General features: G+C 47.6%; 1 protein-coding gene across 4 annotated transcripts in view; it reads left to right on the plus strand.

The window, feature by feature from the left end:
• The window catches only part of LOC147019360 (serine/threonine-protein kinase PAK 3-like), a 72769-nt gene that overhangs the window by 62340 nt on the left and 2518 nt on the right, over positions 1–7911 (plus strand). The gene's annotated exons all lie outside the window — the stretch shown is intronic.

The following is a 7911-nucleotide window of genomic DNA, read 5'->3' on the forward strand; positions in this document are numbered from 1 at the left end:
GCTGCTCGCTCTAGATGGAAAGCTGGCCGACGCGACTAGCCGATATTCATGTACATGCTACCAATCAATTTAGCACAATAAATATGCTTATCACAGCCCTCTTAGTTTGCGCCCAGAAACCCACCTTGTGAAATTTCAGGCATGTTTCCAAAGAGCCTCTAACAAATGGCAGCCCTGGTAATTCCATTTATCTATTCGCTAAAGATTTTATTTTTTATATGATGCTGTAAGACATTCTCCTTGGGCACAAAAAAACAGGTCCCTCGGAGGTCCAGTTTCAGAGGCATTGCTTTTTTTGTACAGTCCACAATAAGTGTACGATGTACGATAAAGTATTTTAGCTGTTGCTAAGCAACGGAGGTGTGCATAGCAACCATTCATTTTTGTGTACATGTTAGCCACATTGTACACATTTCACCCAAGTTTCATCAAAATCAGACTCTTTCTCTCAGAGATATTCGCAATTAACCGTTTCTGAAATGTTTGACATGTACTCGCCCAAAACCTATCTCCTCCTACAAATATTTTTGTTAGGGCTGCAAATTGGCATGAAAGAAGCGAGATAGATTGCGCGCAGAACTCTAAGCTTCGATTTTTTTTTTCGATTTTTTGACCACTTTAAAGGGCCATTGCTATGGCCTGGGGTCCCATATTCGAAAGCACACGATTCCCAGAAATATTGGTCCTACCTACCAAATTTCATTGGAATCGGTTGAGTGGTTTAGCCCCGAGGCTTGACCAAAGTTTCGCGGACAGACACACAGATGGAAATGTCCAGAATAAGGGTGCTCTAAGAGCAGCCAAAAACTGAAAACGGACTCCATGGGAGTACCGCCTGTGCTGCTGCCCTTCACAGGGCAGCTCACCGGATGATGGGATTGGGGCAAAGCCTTCGGGACCCCCATTCTTTGATGATAGGAGGAAAAGCGTGGGGTAAACTTCCTGGGTCAGATTGCGGTGGTGTGTGGCGGAGTGTTGCTGACGTGTCGTCCACCAGACGGCGGTCTCCTTGGGTTAACCTGAGGCGGTCCCTTCGGGTGGGTGCCTGGAATGTCCTATCCCCAAGAGAGGATGATCACCTGTCTCTGTTAACATCTGAGTTGAAGCGTTTGGACATCGGTATCACAGCACTCTCTGAGCTTCGGTGAAAGGATTGCGGCGAGATTATGGTGGGTGGTCACATCTACTATTGGTCTGGTCGCTCTGATGGTTACGTTGCCCAAGGAGTTGCTGCAGCTGTGTCCAACAAGCTGACTCCAATGATAATTGAGGTCACACCAGTCAACGAGCATATTTATGACACAAAGGATTCGTCACTCCTTGGATGTCGTTTCCATGAAGTCTGTATATTCTCTGACTGAAGCGAGTGATCTCACTGCGAAGGACGCATTCTATACCGCGCTCGAGTCTGTGCTTGATCAATCCCCAGGCAAGATACACTTCCAGTCTTGGGGGGGGGGGGGATCAATGCATCAGCTGGCACTGACAGATGGCTGTGAGACGTATGTTGGTCCCCAATGGGTCTGGAACTGTGAACCAGAATAGCACTAAGTTCCTTGACTTTGCAAGAAGTCATGGACTTTGGGTGGCTGTTTCATTGTTTCAGCACCCAAAGGCTCATCAGTGGACTTGGTATTCCAACGCTGGTGGTGTGGCATAGGAGATTGACCATGTGCATTTGATGGTCGCTGGAGGATTATCCAGAACTGCAGAATCTACTGGAGTACTCAGTTCCTCAATACGAACCACAGGCTTGTTGTAGCAACTCTGAAGTCGCAGCTTAAATCCGGGAGAATGGGACCATCCCAGCCGAGGCTGGATGTTGGCAAGTTCAAGGATGAGAGGGTAGCTGAGAAGTTAGCAATAGTTTGAGTGGGGAGTTGGGAGGGTTTGGGTGCTTTGGGTGATCCTTAAGAGTTGTGGAGTGCCTTCAAGACCACCATCCTTGATGTTGCTGGTGAATGTCTTGGCACTCACCGAAGGGCGAAGAATAATTTTGTCTCTGAAGGGATAGTGGATGCCATTGACCAGAGTTGCAGGGCCAGATTTAATGGCAGAGCTGAGCTGTTCAGGGAGTTGAGGCGTAAAACTGTATGTGCGCTGAGGGTGGACAAGGATTCCTTTGTGTGAGACATCTGTGACGGAGTAGAGCATCAGCTGTGGTCAAGTGATTCTCGTCCTGCTTCCAGGGGAATTTGAGCATTGCGTTCCTCCAAGCCCGTCTCTTGGTGTACTGCAGTTAGAGCGGAGGATGGTAGGCTCTTGACAGAGGAGTGTGAAGTGAAGGCCCGCTGGGCCGGTTACTTTGAGCGGCTGTACCAGGCTGACCCACCAGCTGTTGAGTTGGATGTCAGGGGTGTTATTATTCCTCATGCTGATCCTCCAATCAACTGTGACCCACCTTCGTTTGTCTAAACACAGGCTGCACTAAACCGGTTGACATGGGATAAAGCTCCTGAGATCTGAGACATCCATGCTGAACTTCTCAAGGCTGGTGGAAATACTGTACTCATGTCATTTCATGCAGTTCTGTGTTCTGCCTGGAATACAGGCATCATCACAACTGATTGGAAGAGGAGTCTTGTTGTCCCTCTCTGGAAAGGGAGGGGTGATCGCCAAGACTGCAACAACTACCGAAGAGTGCACTGCTCTCAGTACCGAGCAAGGTCTTTGCTCGGATAATTTTTGAGATGGTTCGCCACCATCCGCTTGAGCACAAGCACCCAGAGCAGTCAGGATTTACACGAAAGAGGTCAACGATTGACTGCATCCTTGCTCTTCAGGTCCTCACCGAACGTAGATGAGAGTTTTGGCAGGGACTGCTTGCAGCCTATGTTGTTCTCTGCAATGCGTTTGATTCAGTGAATCGGTATGTCTTCTGGAGGATTCTTGGTCTTCGTGGGGTGCCACCAAAACTGATCAATCTGATGTCCGAATTATACTCTGGTGTTGAGAGTGTTGTGAGATGTGGTGATACCATCTCTGACTTATTTCCAGTTATTACTGGAGTTTGTCAGGGGTGTGTACTGGTCCCCACACTTTTCAGCACTTGTATGGACAGGATTCTGGGGAGGATGTCGGAGAGATCAAGCTGCGGTGCATCGTTTGAGAATGGCAAGATCTCTGACCTTGATTTTGTTGATGATGCAGTCATCTTTGCGGAGACTCTGGATATCCTTTTGGGGTCCCTCGAGGTGCTGAATGAGGAGTCAGAGCCAAACCTAAGATCCAGGCTTTGAATGACAACTTGGATGCTGCTATCTTGTCTGTACCTGTTTGTGGCGAGGATGTTGAGGTCATGGAGGCATTCACTTGCCTTGGCAGTGATATTCATGTCTCTGCTGGCTGTGAGTCAGAGGTCAATAGATGTCTGGATCGGGCATGGGGACTCATGGATTCACTGGATCATGGGATGTGGCGCTGTCGGTACTTGTGCAGGAGGATGAAGGTCCGAGTCTTCAGGTCTTTGGTGCTTCCAGTCTTGCCCTATGGATATGAGACTTGGACTCTGACCAGGAACCTGAGATGGAGACTTGATTACTTTGGTACCAGGTCTCTTCTGAGAATCCTTGGTTATTGCTGGGTGGACTTTGTGTCCAACGAGTGGTTGCTGAGAGAGACTCAAATGAGATTTGTTCCCTGCATTGTCCGTGAGCGTCACCTGCGGCTATGAACATGTGGCTGGTTTTCCTGACGCCGGCCCTGCTCATCAGATTCTCTCAGCGAGGGAGCCTCGTGAGTGGAGGAGGCCAATGGGCCGACCACGCACCTCATGGTTGCAGTAGGTTGATCGGCATCTCAAGGAGATGAGGATGGGCCAGGCCACTGCCTGGGGATGGCTAGATGGAGGCCCCTGGAGTACCGGCGGAAAGTGGACGCAGTGATGCACTGCTCCTGCGCATGTTCCCATATCTGACTTAACCTGAGGGCAGGGCAAGGACACGGGGGTGAACAAAATGGATACAGCTGCAAACTCTCAATCACAAAAGTGGATGAAAACTAGAAACCTGGAATGAGTTGATCTTAGGAAAGGTTAATGGGATAAAAACGATCATGCATGTGGATTGTGGATGATCTGAGATGGTGGTGAACAGCTGTCTTGAAGACCTGGAGGTAAGAATGAGATTGAAGAGGATGTGGAAGTTGCTTCCACAGGAGGGACATAAGACAAACAAATAAGTGGTGAGGAAAGGAGTGAGTCTGGATTTTTGGAGTTTCACCGGAAGGGTGTTGATGTTGATGGTGGACCATGTGAAAGTGACAGGCACATAGACTCAGCTTAATCATGAGATTTCAATAATCGTGAAGGCCTTAGTTTCCAAGACGTCAAGCTGAGCAAGGTATTGGGCAGAGGTGCCAGCCCAGAGGGGAGAGCAGGAGGTCATCTTCGATATATGTTTTTCCCAGGAAAGATTATGGCTGATGGTGAGACCCAAAAGTTTGAGTGATTAAACTTCAAGAGAATTGTTGAGGATGTGGATGGGAAGGTTCACCAGACGGTCTTTTTGGAGAGAGGTAGTGAGGGTGTGAGATTTTTCAGGATTGAGAGACATATTCTAAGTGTTTGACCATCTTGTGATTATCTCAAGGTCTGAAGGGAGGGAGGAGGCTGCAGCCTGTCTGACTGAAGGATGAGGGAGGTCACGGCAGAGGATGGAGTCATCAGCAAAGAGATAAAGAAGATTTTCCAGAGTCAGAGAGATCATTGATGAAGATCATTGACACATGTTATATGAAATGCATCTTTAACTAGAACGGGCACTCATAGAGTGCATACCTTTGCCGCCACTACTTTTTTTGTTCTTGGTATGAGTGTGGGGAACTGGTTTCATATGAATGGTCTTATGACACAAACCACATATCTATAATGTCATGACCCCCCCCGACTTTCGGGGGCTACGGACTAAACAACAATCAACTCATGTCGTTTTGGCGAGTCTTCACTCGCAAGCTCGGTGAATACAACGTTTCAACAAGAGAAGGTAATCTTGTTTGATGCTGGTTTCATGCAAATCGAATAAGAATTGACTGAGTTATGCCGAAAACCGCATATTTTTCAAGGGCGTGACCCCCCCCCCCGACATTTTACCCCAACCGGTGACATGTGTTATGACGTCATTGTCTCAGAAGATTGGGCATTAAATTTTGAACATTTTGGTGCTGGGTTCATGTAAAGCGGACAAGAATTGACCGCGTTATGACAAAAACCGCATATTTTTCAAGGTCGTGACCCCCCTGACCTTTGACCCCTAACCGGTAACAAGAGTATGGGCGTCATTGTGTCATATTGCATAGCACAAGTTGAGGCGTTGAATTCTGAACATTTTGGTGTTGGTTGCATGCAAATTGAATAAAAATTGACCGTGTTATCGTAAAAAGACGATTTTGACCTTTTCGTGACCTTGACCTTTGACCCGAACGATCCCAAAATCTAATCGAATGCTTCCTGGCTAATAACCAATCATCCCACCAAATTTCATGCAATTCGGTTTAATACCTTTTGAGTTATACGAATCACAAGATTACAAATAAATAAATAAATAAACAAGAGTATGGGCGTCATTGTGTCATATTGTATATCACAAGATGAGGCGTTGAATTCTGAACATTTTGGCGTTAGTTGCATGCAAATTGAATAAAAATTGACCGTGTTATCGTAAAAAGACGATTTTGACCTTTTCGTTACCTTGACCTTTGACCCGAACGATCCCAAAATCTAATTGAATGCTTCCTGGCTAATAACCAATCATCCCACCAAATTTCATGCAATTCGGTTTAATACTTTTTGAGTTTTACGAATCACAAGATTACAAATAAATAAATAAATACACGCTGACCAAAACATAACCTTTTGCAGAATGCGAAGGTAATGAGGGAGTTTTTATTTTCAGGTCATGATAAGCTTCCAGAGGAAATACAAAAGTGAAATGGACATAAGGAACAACAAACAGTGAACAGAATGTATTTTCCAAAGTCAGAAAGATGGTTGATGAAGATTCGGACCTGGCTCAAAACATTGCATTGGGATACTTTAGCCTTGACAGGGAGAGGAGAGGAGAGCATTCCGTTGAGAGGATCTCGGTAACTCAAGAGTGGAGAGAGCTTTGGATGCTGAAGGCAGAGTTTGAAGAGCAAGACGGGATGTCAATAGAGACATATGTCTATAAAGACATGAAAGCTCAAGATATGTCAAGAGACACGGCACTAATCTCATGTCTGACATTGAGAGCCTCTACCATTGTTGGGAGAATAGAAGCAGCATGTCCAAGGTAGAGTGAGTGACCTGGTCTGAACCTGAAAAAAATGGTCTGAGGTCACACTGTTAGAGAAAAGGAAGGTTTTCATATCAACTGATGGATTTCATGACCTTGCTTCTAACTGGAAGCAAGCCGCGAGGTCGGTAGTTAAGGGGATCGTTTTTTGCACCATTTTATTTAATGCAGTGATGTCAGATTTCCAAGCATATGGAAGATGACTGATGGCAAATGATAGGAGGAAAGGGCAGAGAGAGGAAGTGCAAGAGCAGAAGAGCAGTTTTTTGTTGTTGTTTTTATGGATGTGTGAGCTGATGCCGTCAAGGTTGCAGAATCGGTCAAGGATTACCTGAAACTTCTCGACCTTCTCAGGTGCAAATGACAGAATTGAGACATTCTGCCTTCTCACGAGTGGAGTCGGCTGTGGTGCCATTTGAAGTGAGGGAAAAGATGCAGGGGAAGCATACTTCAGAGATAGACTTAACAAGGCTCCAAGAGGTTTTTGAGGAAGGAAATAGTTACGAATCTACGCCCGCCCGGCGTGCGAGTGACCGCGTTAACCAATAACGGCCGCTCGCCCACCGAACGGACAATTCAGTCGTGACTTTCTGGAACAACGCCAGAAACCAGTCACGGGTGGTTTTTTAATCCCACCACGGCCCAGTCCGTATTCTACCCGCGCGCGACAGGGTCAATCGCCAAATATCGATATACCTAAGTATTCGCGTGGGTAACCTACCGAGGGACCGACCGTACCTCGGCGAAGGCCTGTTTGGACACGAACCGCTTTAAGCGGTTCGTTCCGTTCTGGGATAACCGAGCGGGTATTATCGCCAGACCTTGCCGGACCCGATTCTATGATCGGTATTCAAAAACCAACTCGTATTCCGAAAAACAATATGGCACTTCAATGGGGAAAGAGAGGACACGACGAACGGGTTTACATTCACACAAGCACATTTATTTTACAGCACATATACAAGCAATCATGCAGTCATGCAGGTAAGCAATGATGGAAAGACACGCATGCAGTTGGTTGTTGAAGACTGAGGGACGGGGACAAAACACGAGCAAGGTAAAGACACTACAACCGACTATTGTTTATCATTAATGTACACTTAAGCAGGTTTTACTTCACGGGACACGGCGCCACATCATTCACACAAAGAAACAAAGAAAAGACCACCCTCATAGACAAGGGGGTCAGGCTGGGCCCGTAGGCCTTTATAATATGGGACCTTGGTGACCGAAAGGGCCCCACGAGACCGGAGCAGGTTACTTGCACCCTCGTGGTGCCTTGATAGGGCGAGTCGCGACGTCCCGTCCCCACGGCAGCTAGCGTAGCTGTGGTTGTGCCCAGGCCTTGCCAAGCGGCAGGCGAGCTCTCTCCCCACACACACGCGCAGGTTTACGCGACAGCAGCGCTGCCCCTCCAGCCCGCGTCTCCCTCGCGACGCCCGGACCTCCACCGACCGACCGCTCCAAGCTCCTGACTCGGACACGAGCCCAGATCTTCACGCAGCTCCGGCAGAAGCAGCCCAGGTCCTTCCGCGGCATCCAGCAGCAGCGACAACTCCAGCGACGAGAGAGAGAGAGAGATCCAGCAACGACCGAGAGACATCCAGCAACGCTCGAGAGAGATCCAGCAACGCCTGAG

The sequence above is a fragment of the Eptatretus burgeri genome, chromosome 10 (genome assembly GCF_056783735.1).
Source record: "Eptatretus burgeri isolate ZD-2024b chromosome 10, Ebu_testis_v1, whole genome shotgun sequence".
NCBI lineage: Eukaryota > Metazoa > Chordata > Myxini > Myxiniformes > Myxinidae > Eptatretus > Eptatretus burgeri.